At 36.2% G+C, this 21,317-nt stretch overlaps 1 long non-coding RNA gene across 1 annotated transcript in view; it reads left to right on the top strand.

The window, feature by feature from the left end:
• LOC102119077 (uncharacterized) overlaps positions 1–20,710 on the top strand; it is an 84,810-nt gene extending 64,100 nt beyond the window's left edge. Inside the window, exons 3-4 of the long non-coding RNA XR_281908.5 lie at positions 17,811–17,925; positions 18,540–20,710. This is a non-coding gene — a long non-coding RNA (uncharacterized lncRNA). The remainder of the gene's footprint in view (positions 1–17,810; positions 17,926–18,539) is intronic.
• The last annotated feature ends 607 nt before the right edge of the window (positions 20,711–21,317 follow it).

The raw sequence follows: 21,317 nt of genomic DNA, 5'->3' as shown, positions 1-21,317 counted from the left end.
AAAATCACTCACAATCTCACCCCTGGAAGATACCACTGTTAACATTTTGATGCTATCCTTCCAAACTTATTTCTACACATCCTGCTACACACACACACACACACACACAATAAAAAGAGGATCATATGTGCACTGTTTTTGACAGACTTTATTTCTTAGACCAGTTTTAGGACTACAGAGACATTAACCAGAAGGTATAGAGAGTTCCTATATATTCCCATTCTGTTCACACCAATTTTCCCTATTATTAACAACTTGCTTTGGTGTGGTACGTTTACTACAATTGATAAACTAATACTGATACATTACTACCTAAAATGTATATTAAGATTCATTTGTCTATGGGTTTTACCAAATGTATGATGTCAGGTATCCACCATTACAGCATCATGCAGAATAGTTTCATCACCCTAAAAATTCTCTACACTCCACTTATCTATCCCTCCCTGACTTCCCTCCAATCCCTGGCAACCACAGATCTTTTTACTATCTCCATGGTTTTGCTCCTCCCAGAATGTCATATACTTGGAGTCATAGAGTATGTAGCTTTTTAGACTGCCAAATGCTATTTTTTCACCTAGCAAGATGCATGAAGGATTCTTCAGTGTTTTTTCATGGCTTGATAGCTCATTTATTTTTATAACTGAATAATATTCCATTGTCTGGATATACCAGTTTGTTTTATCCTCATTTACTTGAAGACATCTTGGTTGCTTCCAATTTTTGACAATTATGAATAAAGCTACTGCAAACACTTATGCGCAGGTTTTTGTGTGGAGTTAAGTTTGAGTAAATACCTAGGAGTACAATTGCTGGATCATAATGATAAGAGGATGCTTAGTTTGATAAGAAAGTGTCAAACTGTCTTCCAAAATGGCTGTAGTAGTCTGCCTTTTAATAAACAATTTATTGTGGGCATCTTCCCATATAAATAAATAATAACTGCATAGCATTCCATAGCATTCCACATTGCATAGCATTCCACTGTAGCTTATTTAACCATTTCTCTATTAATAGACATCAAGATCATTTCCAGTTATTTACTATTGCAAACAATGCTGAGATAAACAATTTTGTACATACATTCTTATCTTTGAACACTTGTTCAATTACATCCTTTTAGGGAAAATAATCCAAGGAAATTTAAAAGGCACAAATATATTTAGTTTTAATGAAAGGTTGTACAAGTTCACACTCCCATTAGCAGTAAATGAGAATGCTGTATGTTCCCATTGCCTCTCATAACAATCCTCTTAGGGCTTACCAATCCAATGGGTAAAACGTTGCACCTCAATGCAATTTCAGCTGACCTTTCCTTTTTACTCAAAAGGTTTAACATCTCTTCCCTTTTGTTAGTTATTTGCATTTCTTTCCTTGTGAACTGTGTTCATACTCTTTTTACTTTTGCTATTGAGTATGCAAAAAAAAATGTTGCTTTTTAAATCTCTCTATATACCTTAGTCTGCTCTCTAACAGGCAGTTTATTAGAATATATCATATCAATTTAATAGTTCCTAAGAGCAAGGAGAAAGAGACATTACCACATTAAATGTATACACTAACGTCAGAAGGAGGGCAGGGACTAGAATAAGGAAATACAGTATTTCTGTGATATGTACTTTTTTAATTTAACTTTTATGGGTGGTGATTTTAATTTTTTAATTCGTTTTATTTTTGCCACCTCAAACTTTTATATGGTCAAATCTGTGGACCATTCTGTTCATTTTCTGAAAGAGAGTGGGGACTAGAATAAGGAAATACAGTATTTCTGTAAGATGTATTTTTTTTAACTTTTATGGGTGGTGATTTTATTTTTTTATTTATTTTGTTTTATTTTTGCCACCTCAAACTTTTATGTGGTCTAATCTGTGGACCATTCTGTTCATTTTCTGGCTTTATTAGGCTTTAAGAGGACTTCTCTAGTCAAAGGCTCTATAAAAATACATACTTAAATATTCTTCAGCTGTTTAATGTGCGTGGTTTAACATGAAAACTTTCTATCCATTTGAAATTTTTGTCTGGATATGGTGAGATCCCAACTTACCTTTTTCCCCCAAAATGACTAGCAAGTTGTTCCAGCACTCTTTAAAAACGGTCCATTTTCTTGGCCACTTCATCACATGCTAAATCGTCACGTATATTTGAGCCAATTTCTGAACTCAATATTTTGTTCTATTTTTCTGTGTGTCTTTGAAGTTAAGACCACACTGTTTTAATTACTGTAGCTTTTAATATCGATAGCCACATGACTCACCTTCTCCAGGTCTTTACTCAAATACCACCTTGTCTGTGAGATCTTGCCTGATCTATTCACCTATTCACCCTATTCACAGTTGCCACTTCTGTCCACTTCCATCCCCTGTCTGAACCCTGGAACTCTACAGCCTCTTCTTTGCTTTATTCTCCTCCTTAACATTTTGCACCATCTGACATCCTATCTATTTGACTTATTTATTTGCATATTATTTATATCTCCAAATGAGATAATAAGTTCCATGAGAACAGAGATTTTTGTCTTTTTGTCTATCTGGTGCCTAGAACAGTGCCTAGAACACCACTAAGCACAGAGTAGATCCCCAAATATATTTGTTGAATGAATCAATGTCTGGTGGAGAAAAACATTCTACGTATAACCACTATCCTTCTTTGTGAGAATTCACCAACTCAATTCACATACCAGTTTTCCATGAAATATAGGATTAAAGATCCTATGAATTTCATATTAAGAACATTCTTAATAATTTTGTGATATTTTGTTACCATGAATTCATTTACATAACAAATGTTTATGGTGTCTACCATGTGTCAGACCCTGTTCTAGGAGCTGGGGATGCAGCTGTGAACAAAAATGGTTTCTGTCCTCATGCAGTGTATGTTCTAGTGAGAATAAATTTCTTTTTCCCTTACATTTTATTAATGGTAATGTTTGGTATATAAGAAAGCTATTGAGTTTCATATATTTTAACTTTTAACTTGTCTTTTTACTAAATTTTTTATTGTTTCTAAAAGTATTACAATTGATTTTCTAGTTTTACTAAATAGACAATTGTATCACCTACTGAGAGTGATAATTTTGTCCTTTCCTTTCCAAAGGAACATATCTCTAGCTGATTTTCTCCTTTTATCCGTTAGCACAATGAAGTATTGCATTATAATCTCTGTATTTACCACACTTGCATTTCTGGAAACTAAATCCATTTTTAAGGTCTGAAAGAAAGTCAGAAATTTTTTTTTAATCTTCAGGCCCATATAATATATCAGAAGTTTTAAGTTAGGTGAATCAAAATATCTGATAGGATACAATTTACATCAGTTGTATGTAACTGATACAAAAGTCATTCTCAGGAAATATTAATTTTGTTCTCATCCCTGGCAGTTTGTTGATATAAAATTGAAACAAAAAGGAAGAGAAGGATAAAGCTTATTTATGTTTAGGAGGCTATGTAATTCATTGAATCTGCTACTGCTGAATCTAATTTAAAAATATATATAACCATATTTCTCCATTGAAAATCAGAAAACATTAAATCTACTTATTTATTTTATATTACTTTCTATTTGCCAATTATCTGTGCAAACATTGAAGTGCTAAATACTTAACTTGCATACGCAAGCGTACTGAAATAAGGCTGCATAAGTAAAGTTTTACACCACGTCTGCAAACTAAAATTTCCTCGGGTGTTACATTTTTCCTAATAAAATAAAACAGAGGTTAAGACATATGATTCAGTGGCCATTTCTACATATGAAGAACATGACACTGAAGCCCTAGGTTTCTTGCCTATGCTCACCTAGCAGGTGGCGGAGCCTAGACTCAAACTCTGGTTTTCTGCCACACATCAAGTATTCCTTCTACAGTGCTCTTCCTTTCACTCAGCATTATCTACATAATTAGAAACACTCGAATCTCTTTCCCCATCTGCCTAGAAAATTTCCCCAATTATTACCTTTGCATATTATTTTAGTACAAAATTATCTCTTATAAAACTCACATGTAGCTTTCAATTTTATGGCATTCTTTTCCTGCAAGTTCAAATAATTAATACATGTTTGAAACCAGTAAATTCTTAAAACAGGCGTATGTGTAGAGAAGCAGAAACGATGAGTCTTCTATGATATAAATCAGCATTCTAGTAGTTAAAAAATAGGTGCACCCATTCATAAGTGTCACAAAGCACTCCACACTGAATAGGAAGGGATATCTGAGTGGCACTGATAACAGCCAAGCCTGAAGAGGAGGCATAACAGCTCATTACAAGCTATTGAAAAGTTCCATAGGAAAAAAAAAATGGCATACAGCAGGAAATTCCTGACCAGTAGTGTAATTTCTTACATAAATGTGTTGGCAGATGAATGGATTTCTATGACTTTGCTTACGTCCGCTGCTTACTGCCCTTTTAGGCATGTCACCTTGCAAATGTATTATAACTTCACTCTAACTCTATTTAATGTTATGATTCAATAAATTGTAGGTTCATCTTAATCTCCGCAAAATACTCTTGGCCTTGTGCCCAAAAGTGAGGGAAGGAATTAGTAACTAAAATAGCAAGAGAAGCTTGCTGTCAGTTAGTATCCTGGAAAAGTACTACACCGAAGATTCAATATAGCAATACTGTAACTTACAAATATGGTATAGAAGGAATTAGACAGTGGAAAATTTAAGGTACAGATTAAGGTTACAGCTACAGGACTATAAACATGGCACTAAAAAGTAAATGAAGCCAGGTGCCTCATTTAGCTGGGTGTGGTGGCATGTGCCTGTAGTGCCATTTACTTGGGAGGCTGAGGTGGGAGCATCACTTATGCTCAGGAGGTCAAGGCTGCTGTGAGCCGAGATCACACCACTGCACTCCAGCCTCAGCAACAGAGTAAGACCCTGTCTCAAAAAAAAAAAAAAAAAAAAGGCCGGGCGCAGTGGCTCACGCCTGTAATCCCAGCACTTTGGGAGGCCAAAGCAGGTGGATCACCTGAGGTCAGGAGTTCGAGACCAGACTGGCCAATATGGCGAAACCCCATCTCTACCAAAAATACAAAAATTAGCCGGGCGTGGTGGTGGGCACCTGTAATCCCAGCTACTCAGGAGGCTGAGGCAGGAAAATTGCTTGAACCTGGGACGTGGAGGTTGCAGTGCACTGAGATTTCGCCATTGCACTCCAGCCTGGGCAACAGAGTGAGGCTCCATCTCAAAAAAAAAAAAAAAAGGAAATGGACTAAATATGTATATCAAACTCCATGTATATGAAAATACTGGCCTACATGTCTTCTTTATATAATTTTCCATTATTTTTATAACAATACTGTAAAATAAGCATTATGCCCTCCTTACAACTCAGAAAACCGAGTTTCTATGAGATTAAATTACACAATTGATGCCCTCCCATTTCCTAGGTAGACCCAGATGTAGTAATACATGGCTCTTCCACTTTCAGCCTGTGTAATCCTGGGCAAGTCACTGAAAATCTGTGAGCCTCATTTTCCTCACCTGAAAAATGAGTAATGAGACCTACCTTACCACTCCCAAAAGTTATCACAAATACACTTAATAAACTACAAAACACAAGTGGTGGTTACTCTTATTAATACAAACAAATAGTTAATAAAAGAAAGTGATAGAGACTGATTTCTAAACTGTTTCCTGACACTTTGTTTTCAAATGCTTGATGATGCAATACTGAGCTGTGTTTTCCCAGCAAGGTCTTTGGGGTTGTCAATGAATCATTTCCTTCACATTCACATGAAAGATACGCCTGGGGAGATCAGGTTCCCACCCTGTTTTATCTTAACAACCCATACATTGCAGGTAAGCAAACAATTAGTATTGTTCAGAATTTCACTTACAGAAATCTAAGATTCCCTCTCTGCAGATATTTTCCAGCACAAAGAACAGGGACTTTTGGGTCATTGATCTACTGACACTGGGTTTACAATGACAAGTTCTACGTCTGCAATGTAAGAGGCAAGAAGACCTAATCTGTTTTCCATTTTTCTTGTTAACTAAACTGGGTTTTCAAAGAATACCTTATGTGGATCTACAACATAAAAAACAGACAGCAAAATAAATATTTTATTAGAATATTTAATCAGTTCAACTTTGTAACATATTTATTATAAGATTAATCAATAGTAACAATGTTTTAAGGAACATAAATTTGAAATTGAAGATTATTCATGATAGTAATAACAAATCTAAAAATAACCTCAGTATTTGTTTTATCTTGCTGTTTAGTTTTTACTAAACTAAGTCTGATTCATAAGCAATTGCATATGAGAACAGTTTTTTAATATTTTGCCACATTTACTCCATTTGTTCATCAAACCATCCATTCATCCTTCTATTTTTCATTTGTTTACTGAACCATTTCAAAGTAAATTATAGATAACAGCATGCCTCCCTCCTAAACCTCTTGGCATGCATCTTTTAAAAATTAGGGAGTTTTCTTACATAGCCACAATACCATTATCACTCCTAAAAATTTAGGGAGTCCTATAATATAATAATATTTCTAATACCCAGTCCTTATTCAGAATCCCAATTGTGCCTCAAATTTGTTCTCTCAACAGGATCCAATACAGAATTACACATTGTTTTCATGTTTACATCTCTCAAGTTTTGTTTATCTTAATATGGCTCCCCCTGTGCTCCATCACCTGCTCTTTTTCCCATCCCACTGACCTGAAGAGACCAGAGTAGTGCCCCACATTCTGGATTTTTTTGAAGGTTATGCCCAATTCTTTCATTTATTTATTTATTTACTTTTAATTTTTAAATTCAGGAGGTATATGTGCAGTTTTGTTACATGGGTATAATACCTGATGCTAAAGTTTGAGCTTCTAATGATCCCACAAACCAAGTAGTGAACATAGTACTCGATAGGTTTCAGCCCTTGCCCCCTCCCTCTTTCCCTCCTTTTGGAATCCCCAGTGTCTATTTTTCCCATCTTTGTGTCCGTGTGTACCCAGTGTTTAGCTCCCACTTATAAGAACACGTGGTATTTGGTTTTCTGTTTCTGCATTAATTTACTTAGGATAATGGCCTCCAGATGCATCCACCTTACTGCAAAGGGCATGAATACATTCTTCTCTGTGGCTGCACTGTAAACCCGGTGGATATTTACCACATTTTTTTAGTCCAGTCCACCGCTGATGGGCACCTAGGTTGATTCCATGTCTTTGCTATTGTGAATAGTGCCGTGATAAGCATAGGAGTGCAGGTGTCTTTTTGGTAGAACGATTTGTTTTCCTTTGGGTATATACCCAGTAATGGGATTGCTGGGTTGAATAGTAGTTCTATTATTAGTCCTTTAAGAAATCTTCGAACTGCTTTCCACAGGGGGTGAATTCATTTGCATTCCCACCACCAACAGTGTATAAACATTCTCTTTTCTCTTCAGTCTTGCCAGTATCTGTTGTTTTCTGAATTTCTGATAATAGCCAATCTGACTGGTGTGGGATAGTATCTCATTATGGTATACTTTTTTTTTTTTTTTTTGAGACAGAGTCTTGCTCTGTCTGTAACGCAGGCTGGAGTGCAATGGCACAATCTCAGCTCACTGCAATCTCCAACCCCCAGGTTCAAGCGATTCTCCTACCTTAGCCTCCCGAGAAGCTTGGACCACAGGTGTGCACCACCACACCACACTCGGCTAATTTTTATATATTTAGTAGAGACAGGGTTTTGCCATGTTGGCCAGGCTGATCTCAAACTCCTGACGTCAGATGATCTGCCTCGGCCTCCGAAAGTGCTGGGATTACAGGCGTGGGCCACTGCACCTGGCCTGTGTCTCTCTTATGATTAGTGGTACTGAACATTTTTTTATTTGTTGGCCACTTGTATGTCTTTTGAGGAGCGTCAGTTCATGTCCTTTGCCTACTTTTGAATGGGGCTATTTGTTTTTTCTTGTTGATTTGTTTAAGTTACTTATAGATTGTGGATATTAGTCCTTTGTCAGATGCATAGTTTGCAAACATTTACTCCCATTTTGTGCGTCGTCTGTTTATTCTGTTGATAGTTTCTTTTGCTGTGCAAAAGCTCTTTAGTTTAATTAGGACCTAATTGTCCATTTTTGGTTTTGTCACGTTAGCTTTCAAGAACTTAGTCAAAAATTCTTTGCTTCGATCAATGTCTAGAAAAGGATTTTCTAGTTTTTCTTCTAGGATTTTTCTAATTTGAGGTCTTATATTTAAGACTTCAACTCATCTTGAGTTAATTTTTGTATATGGTGAGAGGTAGGTGTCCAGTTTCATTCTTCTGTGTATAGCTAGCCATTTATTGAATAGAGTGTCCTTTCCACATTGTTTTTGCTGACTTTGTCAAATATTAGTTAGTTGTAGGTGTGCAGCTTTATTTCTGGGTCTCTATTCTATTCATTGGTCTACGTGTCTGTTTTTGTACCAATACCATGCTGTTTAGGTTACTGCATCCTTGTAGTATAGTTTGAAGTCAGCTAATGTGATTCCTCCAGCTTTATTCTTTTTGCTTAGAACTGTCTTGATTATTTGGGCTCTTTTTTGGTTCCATATGAATTTTAGAATAGTTATTTCTAATTCTGTAAACATTGACTCACAATTTGACAGGAATACCGTTGAATCTATAGATTTGTTTGGGCAGTATAAACATTTCAACAATACTGATTCTTCTGATCCACAAGCATAGAATGTTTTTCCATTTGTTTGTGTCATCTATGATTTCTTTCAGTAGTGTTTTGCAGTTCTCCTTATAGAGATCTTTAACCTCCTTGGTTGGATGTATTCCTGCATATTTTATTTTTTGTGTGTGTGGCTACTGTAAATGGTATTGCATTTTTAATTTGGTTCTCAGCTGAATGTAATTGGGTATGGAAATGCTACTGATATGTGTACATTGATTTTGTATCCTGAGACTTTGCTGAGGTTGTTTATCTGGTCTAGGAGTCTTTTGGGAGAATCTTTAGGGTTTTCTAGGTATAGAATCTTATCGTCAGCAAAGAAAGATAATTTGACTTATTTTTTTTTTCCTATTTGGATACCTTTATTTCTTTGTCTAGTCTGATTACTCTGGCTAGGACTTCCAGTACTATGTTGAGTAAGAATGGTGAGAGTGGACATCCTTGTTTTATTCCAGTTCCTAAGAGGGAATGCTTCCATCTTCCCATTGAGTATGATGTTGGCTGTGAGTCTGTCATAGATGACTCATTATTTTGAGGTATGTTCCTTCAATGCCTAGATTGTTGAGGGCTTTTACCATAAAGAGATGTTGTTGTATTTTATCAAATGCTTTTTCTGCATCTATTGAGATGATCATATGGTTTTGGTTTTTAATTGTTTATGTGTTTTTAATTCTGCATGTGTTGAACCATCCATACATCCCCAGAATAAAGCCCACCTGATTGCAGGGAATTCACTTTTTGATATGCTGCTGGATTTGGTCTGCTAGCATTTTATTGAGGATTTTGCATCTATGTTCACCAAGGATATTGGCCTGTAGTTTTCTTTTTTGTCATGTCTTTGCCAGATTTTGGTATCAGGATGATAATGAGTTTATAGAATAAGTTATGGAGAAGCCTCTACTCCTTGATTTTTTGGAATAGTTTCAGAAGAATTGGAACCAGCTCTTCTTTGTACTTCTGGTAGAATTCAACTGTGAATCCATCTGGTCCAGGGCTTTTTTGCATGGTAGGTTTTTTATTATTTATTCAATTTCATTCCTCGTTATTGGTCTGTTTAGGATTTCTATTTCTTCTTGGTTCAATCTTGGGAGGTTGTATGTTTCCAGGAATTTCTCCATTTCCTCTAGATTTTCTAGTTTATGTGCATAGAGATGTTCATAGTAGTCTCCGAGGATCTTTTGTATTTCTGTGGAATCAGTGGTGATGTCACCTTTCTCATTTCTAATTGTGCTTATTTGGATCTTCTCTCTCTTTTGAGACTAGTTAGCAGTCTATCAATCTTGTTTATCCTTTCAAAAAACCAATTTTTCATTTCATTGATCCTTTGTATTTTTTCTTGGGTTTCAATTTTGTTTAGTTCTGTTCTAGTTTTAGTTATTTCTTTTCTTCTGCTAAGCTTTGAGATTAGTTCTTGTTTTTCTAATTCCTTTAGGTGCAAGTTTAGGTTGTTAACTGGGATCTTTCTATCTCCTTGATGTAGTCATTTAGTGTTATAAACTTTCCTCTTACCACTGCTTTTGCCATATGCCAGAGGTTTTGGTAGGTTGTGTCTCTATTTTTATTGTCTCAAAGAATTTTTTTATTTCTGCCTTAACTTCATTGAGGTCATTCAGGAGTAAGTTATTTAATTTCCATGTATTTCTGTAGTTTTGAGTGTTCCTCTTGGTATTGATTTCTATTTTTATTCCACTGTGGTCTAAGAAGATACTTGGCTTGATTTTCACACTTTTTTAAAATTTATTGAGACTTGCTTTATGACCAAGCATGTGGTTAATCTTAGAGTATGTTCTGTGCGCAGATTAGAAGAATGCATTCTGTGGTTGTTGAGTAGAGTGTTCTGTAGATGTGTATCAGGTCCAACTGGTCAAGTGTTGAATTTAAGTCCAGAATTTGTTAGTTTTCTGTCCCAATGATGTGTCTAATGCTGTCAGTGGGGTGTTGAAGTCCACCACTATTATTACATGGCTGTCAAAGTCTTTTCTTAGGTCCGGAAGTAACTGTTTTATAAATCTGGGTGCTCTAATGTTGGGTGCCTATTTATTTAGAGTACTTAAGCCTTCTTGTTGAATTCAAGTCTTTATCGTTATGTAATGTCCTCCTTTGTCCTTCTTTACTCTTGTTGGCTTAAAATCTATTCTATCTGATACAAGAATAGTTGCTCTTTTCTTTCCATTTGTGTGACAGATCTTTCTCCATTCCTTTACTTTGAGCCTATGGGCGCCATTATATGTCAAATGAATCTCTTAAAAACACTAGAAAGATGGGTCTTTTTTTTTTTTTTTTATCCAATTTGCCACTCTATATCTTTTAAATGGAGGATTTACGCCATTTATGTTCAAGGTTAATATTGATAGGTGAGGTTTTGTTCCTGTCATATTGGTGTCAACTAGTTGCTCTGTAATCACAATTGTGTAGTTGCTTTATAGGATGCATGAGTTATGTGCTTGCATCTGGTTTTGTAATAGCAAGTATTGTTCTTTCGTTTCCTTGTTTAGAATTCCTTTAAGGATCTCTCGTAGGGCCAGTCTGGTGGTGATGAATTCCCTTAGCAATTGAAGGTCAGGGAAAGACTTTATTTCTCCTTCATTTGTGAAGCTTAGTTTGGTGGGATATGAAATTCTTAGCTGGCATTTATTTTCTTTAAGAATGCTAAAAATGGGCCCGCAATCTCTTCTGATTTGTAAAGTTTCTGCTGAGAGGTCCACTGTTAGTCTGATGGATTTCTCTTTATAGGTAATATGACCCTTTTGTCTAGCTGCCTAGATTTTTCTTTTTTCTTTTCTGTGATGCTGCGTAGTCGGATAACTATGTGTGTTGGGGATGGTCATCTTATATAGTATCTTGGAGGGGTTCTATGGATTTCTTGTATCTGCGTGTTGATCTCTCTAGCGAGATTGGGGAAATTTTCCTCAATTATATCCTCAAACATGTTTTCCAAGTTGCTTACCTTATCTTCTCTCTCAGAAATGCTAATAAGTTACAGATTTGGTTGCTTTACATAATCCCATATTTCTCAAAGCCTTTGGAGAACAGGGTTTTTTTTTTTGTTTGCATGTTTTGTTTTGTTCTGTTTTGTTGTAGTGACATGTTTGGTTGTGTTTATGTTTAACAGTTTATATCTGTTTTCGGTCAAGCAATTAGCCAGGGAGACTTTGTTAGAGAATGTGCACACAAAGAAGTTAACCTAGCCAGCCAGGTGCGGTGGCTTATGCCTGTAATCCCAGCACTTTGGGAGGCCAAGGCAGGTGGATCACCTGAGGTCAGGACCAGCCTGGCCAACATGGTGAAATCTGTCTACTAAAAATTAGCCAGCTGTGGTGGTGGGCACCTATAATTCCAGCCACTCGGGAGGCTGAGGCAGGAGAATCGCTCGAACCCGGGAGGCGGAGGTTGCAGTGAGCTGAGATCACGTCATTGCACTCCAGCCTGGGCAACAAGAGTGAAACTCTTTCTAAAGAAAAAAAAGTTAACCTAGCCATACAACTTAGCATCACCATTATTTAATATTGTTTAGAGATATGTGCAGATAAAATGATTTCTTAGCTGGAAAACTCAAGAGAGTCAGCTGAAAAGCTATTACAAATAGTGAAAGAATCCAGTATGGGGCCTGGAAAAGAAATATAATATGGAAAAATCAATAGTATTCTTACATTTGAACCACAACCAGAAGACAAAATAGAAGGTCCCATTCTATTCACAAAGAGGGCAAAAAGATAAATATTCCAAGAGACAAACTTAATGATAATTTTTAAAAATACTGAAGCAAATCGAAAGCAATATTATGTTTTTCATTTTAAAGACACGGCATCTTAAAGTGTCAATTCTAGGCCAGGTGTGGTGGCTAATGCCTGTAATCCCAGCACTTTGGAAGGCCAAGGCGGGCAGATCCCTTAAGGTCAGGAGTCCAAGACCAGCCTGGCCAACATGGTGAAACCCAGTCTCTACTAAAAACACAAAAATTAGCCAGGAGTGGTGGTCCCAGCTACTTGGGAGGCTGAGGCAGGAGAATTGCTTGAACCTGGGAGGCAGAGTTTGCAAGGAGCCTAGATGGAGTCACTGCACTCCAGCCTGAGTAACAGAGCAAGACTCTACCACACACACACACACACACACACAAAAAAAAAAAAAAAAAAAAAAAAAAGGTTGATGCTTTCAGAGCTAATTTATAAATACTATATTGTGAATCACACCCCCAAAATTATTAGTAGGATTTTCAAATTAGACAAGTTGATTTTAAAGTTCCTACATAAAGCTAAATAAGCAATAAGAGCCAGGGAAAAGCATCTAGGGAAAAATAAGAAGAGGAATAATGAAGGACTGATAATACCAATTATTAAAATTGGAGAGACAGAAAGAGAAGGAACAAAGAGAGTGAGGGAAGGAGGGAGAAGAGAAAAAAGAAACCCTACCTTTTATAACTGCTATGTAGGAAATACATTAAGTGCAATTTTTAATACAAATATATTACCTTTCCCCTCCTCTCCACCTCACTGATATACAAATACCTCGTTAACTTAATGAAATAAATGAGCAATTATAAATGGAATAAATGAGCAACTAGCAAATAGTTTTTAGTCTTAAATTTCAGTACAATTTTAATTCAACTAGAAAATATAAAATCTACTAAAATCCTTAATACAATCCCTGGCACATAGAGGCATGCACTCAAGAAATACTTGCTGAATAAATAATAAATAGTAGAGACATTTGATAAATTGTCTTTTGGAGTCCTAATGCCATTGAATGTATTTAGACACTATGCTAATATATGGGGTTTTTAAAAAAGTAATTAATTAGTATTATTTTTTAAACTCAATTTTGAAAAGTTGAAATTATAGGAATCAGAACCAAAACAGTTTCAATTCAAAAGTAACCAAAAAAGGAAATACATTTTATATTTTTAAGTAAAGATAGCAAAAGTATTCTAATTGCTCTCCTGTGATCACTTGGTCATGCAAGATCCCCAAAATGTATTATAAAAAGTCACATCATTCATTGTAGCATTATAATTATAGTAGCAAAACTCTAAAAAAAAAAAAAAAAACCCTAAATATCCATCAATGGAGGACAGATTCTGAACAAATCCTGGTACATTTATGCAATGGAATACCATGTAGTTATTTTAAAAAATAAAGTAGATCTCTGTGTGCTGATGTGGAAGAACCAAGATATCTTGTTAATTTTCAAAAAGCATGGAGCTGAACAAGGAGCCATGGAATGCACCTTACCCAGGGCTCTCGAGTCAGTGTGTAAGGCTGAAATTTAATATAGTCCTAATGTCCCTCAAAGATCCCCCATGATAATGCCAGTTTGCAGGCATTATGAACACTCCCTCGGTAAATGTTGTACAGAGCTAGTGTTTCCTTTGGCACTAAAAGGCTCTTCTGGTTCTTCAGTTGCACACCAGATGAAGCTGGCTCCCACAGGGACCATGTTTGTGATAAATACAGTCTTTAAAAGTTAGCCTTTATCCAGCCTTAAAAAGGAAGGAAATCTAACCATTTGCAACAACATGGATGAACCAGGAGGACATTATACTAATGAATTAACCCAGACACAGAAGGCCAAATACTGTATAATTCCACTTATATGAAGTATCCAGTCAAACTCATGGAAACAGAGAGCGGAAGGGTTTCCAGGGGCTGGGGGAAGGGGGAAATTGGGAGTTGCTACTCAATAGGTATAAACCTTCAGTTATATAAGATAAATGATTCTAGAAATCTGCTGTACAACACTGTGCCTATATTGTATTGTATACTTAAAAATCTGTTAAGAGGGTAAATCTCACATTAAATGTGAGATCTACAGGCACAATGGCACATGCCTATAGTCCCAGCTACTCAGGAGGTTGAGGCAAAAGGAGAGCTTGAGCCCAGGTGTTTGAGTCCAGTGTGGGCAATGTAGCAAGACCTTGTCTCTAAAAAAAAAAAAAAAAAGGAAAGATTTAAAAAATGTTTTTACCACAATTAAATTAAATTAAATTAAATTAATTTTTTTTAAAAAAAGCTAGCCTCACCCCAGGCTCAGGACTGTGCATGCTAAGAGTGAGTCCAGCTAAAGGAGCAACATGCTGGTGTAAAGTCTCCTGCTTAGTCATCAAGTAGAATGTCATGTAGATCACCAGCACTGATTCTTTCCTGCTTTGGTTTGGTTTATTTTTTACTAATTTTGTTTTATCACATACATGCATTACAATAATGTAAGTCAATTCACCTACAGAACATCTCCACTGTAAAATTCTCTTATTTGTGTAAAATAAATAAAAGAACACGTATCCACAAATATACTCACCTATACACAGATTTTTCTAGAGGTGCACTCAAGAAACTGGAAATACAGGTTATTTTTGCCAAGAGCGACAAGGAATCTGGAGAACTGGAGTCAGAGGATATTTTACACTCTAATATTTTTGTATGATTTGAATTTTATCATGTATATGAATTACTTTTTTTAAAAAACCTACCAGTAAAAATACCATGTTTAAAAATACATAAAATCTAATGATTTAAGATATAAGTGTAGACTAAATACCTACTTACCTCCCACTAATAACAACTTACTCCATCTGTAATTCTTAACCTTTGTGGGTCTTATAGAATCTTTGGAAATTTGGTAAGAATTACGACCTTTTCCCCAGTAGAAGACATGTAGATATACACACATATAACCATGAAGTCCATAAACATTAAATTTACAGCTGTTGTGCTACAACATTTATCTGTGGGATTCTTGCCAAAAATGTTTAACCTGAATCTATTCATGAAGATATAATCTGATGAATCAAACATACGGGGCATTCTTCAATATAAACAGTTTAGACTCCAAAAATTCCATGTCATAAAACAAAGGAAACTAAAAACATAAATCCAAAAAGACTAAGAGACACAACAACTAAATACAATGTAAGAATATTGGTCAAATCATGAATTGGGGAGGGAAAAAAACCTATAAAATATATATTTGAAACAATAAGAGAAATCCAAATCTGGATTCTGTATTAGATGATATTATGGAATTATTTTTTGTTTTATAAGTGTTATGATGCCTGTTAAACAACTGAGGGGTGAAAAGTCGTGATGTCTGCAACTTATTTTTATGGTTCAAAATAGTATACCCAGGGATAGTGCAAATGAATGTGACTAAAGGTTAACAACTGTTGAAGCTACATAAAGGGCATATGGGTACCTGCTGTACTATTTTTCTAACTTTTCTGTAAACCTGAAATTTTTCTATACACAAAGTTGAAGGCAAAAAAAAAAACAGTTAAAATACTTCACTCTCCTATAAAACTTCACTCTCCTATAATTCTAACACAGCACCCACCACCAAATTTTCCCCTCTTCCACTTATTCTTCTGGCTTTCCATCTCCTTCTTTCTTGCCAAAATGGATTGTACTATTCAGGAAATCTAGCACTTGATTTGTTTCTTCCAAAATTATTATGAAGCATAAACAATGTCTCAACTTGGACTGTCTCTTTTTTTGTCTGTCTCTCTTGGTTAAACTATGAGCTTGGTGAGGGAGGTCAGGAACTACACTTTTGTCGTCTTTATAACCCCAGTGTCAGAACACAATAAGAAGAGTCAATAAACATGAGGTGAACTGAAACTTTGGACCAGTTCACTGAACTTTAGTACCTATTGTGCTATTCTTTAGCAAACTGGGTAACAGATAATATGGAAGGATTTTTAAAATGCTGAAACTAAATCACTAAAATAAAATACTAGAGCTGCTTCTTCCTTGAGTATAGAGAAAATGAGCCTTGCTTATAAGTAGCTTTGTACCACATTAGCAAAAGTCTGGAAATACAAAACACACGCAAAGTTAATAAAGTTAAAATTTTCACACTGCCAGGCCGGGCGCGGTGGCTCAAGCCTGTAATCCCAGCACTTTGGGAGGCCGAGACGGGCGGATCACAAGGTCAGGAGATCGAGACCATCCTGGCTAACATGGTGAAACCCCGTCTCTACTAAAAATACAAAAAAACTAGCCGGGCGAGGTGGCGGGCGCCTGTAGTCCCAGCTACTCGGGAGGCTGAGGCAGGAGAATGGCGTAAACCCGGGAGGCGGAGCTTGCAGTGAGCTGAGATCCGGCCACTGCACTCCAGCCTGGGCGACAGAGCGAGACTCCGTCTCAAAAAAAAAAAAAAAAAAAAAAAAAAAAAAAAAAAAAAAAAAAAATTTTCACACTGCCATTTGTGCACGCCACTGGCCTTATCTGACTTCTACCTGTTAGTTTTTTTATTCTCTAATTCTACACTGACAACATTTTCTGTGATGATGGAGGTGAAGAGCCTGTCACTGGCAACACAGCACCATCCTCATTTAGAGTAAATAAAACTATTTAAAGCAAATTGGAAATTGAATGACAGAAAGTGCCACAGATGGACCACACTGGGAACAGGAGTGGAATGCTGCATTGCTCATCATCTCCACCATCCAGGAATGAAGTTGGCACCAAAATGCTGGCAGTAGACCAGAGTGGACCATCACTGTGTATGCAAGACAATCCAAATGAATTGTACTATTCTTTGAGATTAAGAAGCAGCTCAGGGACTTTCCACTAAAATAAAAATCAAATCTATCAATTGCCATTAGTGTTTCACTTTTTAAAAATGTTTCCCCTTAACTTGAGTCATTATTGCTCATTATGTTTTCCTCTTTCCTTTCATGTACCTTCTTTTCTCTTTGGAGATGTCTCTAGAATGGAAATACATGGAACTCATCCAATTGACACTTAAATTCTGTAAACTCTATGATACAAAGTTACTCCATTTACAGTAAAGCTTAAGCACCCCAGTGCAGACTCTTTATTAAAGTGAGGATAATTTAGAAACTGAGTTGAACTTAAATAAAAGTATTGCTAAAAGCATCATGAATGGCAAAAGTCTGAGGACTTCTTTCTTTCTAGGATAAAAGAATATTGGTCAAATCATGAATTGGGGAGGGAAAAAAACTATAAAAGATATATTTGAAACAATAAGAGAAATCCAAATCTGGATTCTGTATTAGATGATATTATGGAATTATTATTTGTTTTATAAGTGTGATGATGCTTAACAACAAAGTTTAACACTTTTGTTGCCTGCCTATAGAAAATTGCTTATTCTTTTAAAGACCGAGTATTCACTTTATCCTGTTCTCTTTCTTGCTTTCTGTTAATCCAGGAAGACATCAGAGGAGAATGAAAGAAGTAAGAAAGGTTTATGAGAACCAAAAATGGAAAATCATTTCTTTCACAGCAGTGCTCAGACAAGAACTCTACCCACTGAAGTCAACCGGGTAATTTACATTTACCTATACAGTAGTATGTCTACCCAGTCTTGCTCTGGATAAAATGTGTCAACTCTCCCAAACTAACGTATGGCCTGTTGCATAATTATCCCTCATTACATAATTGATCCTACCTCCTGCAATTCCTTTCCCAGTAACCACTATTCATTGGTCCCAGCCTGGAAGATCAGATATTCAAATTTACTAGCTCAGGCTCCATGTTCCTACCCGAACTCTTGACCTGGTTACAGGAAGGAAAAATAGTGACACTTTTCACTGCCTAAATGTTTCAGTCCCATTTCTTTCTGATTTGAGAGTCCACTGAAATTCATTATCTTGGTTAAGCAAAAAAAAAAAAAAAAATGAAGACACCTGTGACTGGGGTAATAGCGGGGCATACTGGCTCAAGATGGGTTGTACCAAAAATAATTGGTGATGTAAAATATGTTCCCTATGCTAGCCCACCCTTTTTTTAATCTTCAGTTTCTTTCTGTATTTTTCTGCTCTTTTGCCCTTTTTTCTCCCTTTCCACCCCTTCCACACCCTATGCTTGTGTCAATGACTGCCAAAGATACCGGAATTGGTAAAGTTATTTCTGTTCCCTTCTCCTTTTCATTCATCAGGTAATGGCAGCAAAAAAGGTTTAATCCAAGTCAGTATAATCAACTTATCTAAGTGCTCTGATATTTACTGAGTCATGCTCTGTACTAGATACAGTGAAAGCGAAGAGGAGGAAGCCTTCATCCTTGTCTGCAAGAAGTCTACACTCCTAAGGGGGGAAACAAGCATGCAAACAACTAAATCTAATGCAAGAGATAAGAACACAGAGGGAAAAGCAACTAAATGCCAATGAGGAGACGGTTTCACTAATCCCTACCAGGAAATTATACTACAGAGAAATTTTTTTCTAAGAACACTTAGAAAGACAAAAGTGTAAATTAAGTTTCACTGGATGTCATGCAAAGGAATCCTCAAGCTCAAAGAGCATGTCTCCTTTCAAGTTTTTGCACAGGGTGGGGAGTTGTACAGTACAAATGCTTATTCTTTATTTTTTGGCTCAGTATGTTTTTATTTAATTTTTATAGATACATAATAATTGTACATATTTATGGGGCACACATAAAGTTTTGATAACTTACAATGCATAATGATCAAATCAGGGTAATTGGTATATTCATCACTTCAAGCATTTAATATTTCTTTGTGTTAGGAACATTTCAATTCCGATCTGATTTTGAAATATACAATAAGTTATAGTTAACTCAAATGCCCACTCTTTAGCACAAAAGTAACTGAATAGATAGAAAACCAGAGGAACTACTTATAAGTGTTATGTTTCCACCTGTGGTGACTCTATTTTGAGAACAGAACTTATTTTGCCTCTTCCAAAAAAATGGTACAAATGAAGCTGTGCAAATTGACTAGGGTTGCACAAACAAGCTAAGCATCCAGGTCTATATAACATAAAGAAAGGGGGTAGATATCTGACTGGTAAGTTACCCCTCTTTCCTTCTTTTTGTTATCCAGGGAATTAAGCAAGTTCAGAGAACTGAACCTGGGTAATTACCCAATTAAACATTTTCCTAGCATTGGGAAATCATGATGCATGGAAAGGACAACACCAGTGGGAGAAGGCAGGAATGCAAAAGGAGACAAGTGCCAATCAGAGGCAAAATCCGAGGCCCTTGTGGCCTGACTATAAATAATTGCTTTTCCTCACATCCTTGTCACCTCTTCCTAAAATTAGAATTAGCTTCCTGGCCTGAAAGCTAAACCTCACTCCCACACCCTCCTTTCTCACAAAGCAATATTCCCTAATGCAATAAGGTGGTGGGATTTCAACAACAGCAAGAGTTTAGGAGTCAGGTAACTCCTTGCTCAACTCCTGCTTTTCATTTCAGAGCTTTGTTAATCTCTGCACCGAGCTTCTTCATCTGAAAAATGGGGATGAGGATGATGATGGTAACAGCTAGTAATCATAAAACAGGCACTGTGCAAAGCGCTTTATATGCATTATTTATGTAATGGGCAGTATTCATGATTATTACTACTGCAATTGTAGTCCTCCTTTACAAATGAAGAAATTGAAATTCCGAGAGGCGTTAATTTTCCCAAGGTTTAACCTCAATGCCTTAACTCTTGACCCTTTCTACTACTATAATAATACTGCCTAAACAAGGTATTGAAAGGGTTAACATTAACATGTATAGACACACCGACTAATGCTATTGTCATCGCTTTTGATGTTGCTGTTGTTGAGCGTGATACTGTTTTTGTTGCTTTTCTCTCTCCCCAGATATTAGCAGTTCTAAGATCTAATAAGCACAAACCATCCACCCATATACTGGCAAGTGTAAACCAATGTCATGGGAACATTTTTGAGCACCAAATAACAAAGCTAATATACCTTTTAGATCTTTCATTATTAAAATGTTTCTGTTGAGCATGAATGAGAGCAAGAGAAAAAGAAATGGGATTCAGTACTACCTAAAATGATCCCCCATGCCTACGTTTCTAAAAATTCAGAATGACAAATGAAAGGTACACTGTTCTTACATGTGTCACTTAGATTTCTTAAGATAAAATTATGTATCATATGCTAATTTTTGACTATTCAAACTGCGTTTCTGCTTCATTCTTATCTTTTAATTCACTTTTCATTGTAATGAAATAACTATAATACATGTTTAAACCTCTAACATGCCAAAATGCCAATCAGATTAAACACAATAGGAAGCATTTGGCATACCCCTGGAGACTTTCCTAAATAAAATAAAATTGTTATTACATTTCATCACTTCCTTTCTTATTGCCAACTAATGTCCCCATGTCTGAAAGGGTCATTTTCAAGCTACACGTCTATTTATAATAGTGTGTTCACTGTCTTCCTTCCTCTGGCACATTATCTATGACCTTGACCATTTCAGGACAGATAAAATGGTACCATAAACATATGTTTACGAAGCTCCAGACATCTTGTAAGAGATTTTGTGGTTATTAAAAGCAGTAAAGAGTGACAAGCATAGTTCTATACTATAATACTGCCTGTCAAGAGAAAAATGTCACCCTTACCATAAAGTATCCAGAGGCATAATTAGGAAGTGGCAAAGGGAACGATTTCCTGGGCACAGTAATAACAGGGCTGAGATGAAACACAGCAACAATGGAAGCTGCCTTCTCTCCAACATGCCCGAGTGGAGCCCCAGTCCACACCAAGGGTCCAGGGCATAGTCATGCTCCCACGTCCAAAATGTGGAACATCAAGGAATGCCCAGGACAGTCACACTCATGAAGAGGTGGCAACAAGAATTTCTGGGAGCAAATGAGATATTCTGATGTTTCTGACTTTTCCTAATTGCATCATTATGAAAACTAAAATAATGAATCCTCCTGGGCACCAA

Source organism: Macaca fascicularis, chromosome 11, assembly GCF_037993035.2.
Source record: "Macaca fascicularis isolate 582-1 chromosome 11, T2T-MFA8v1.1".
NCBI classification, from domain to species: domain Eukaryota; kingdom Metazoa; phylum Chordata; class Mammalia; order Primates; family Cercopithecidae; genus Macaca; species Macaca fascicularis.
Note: the sequence above shows the minus strand (reverse complement) of the source record. Positions and strands in the feature narration are given on the sequence as shown.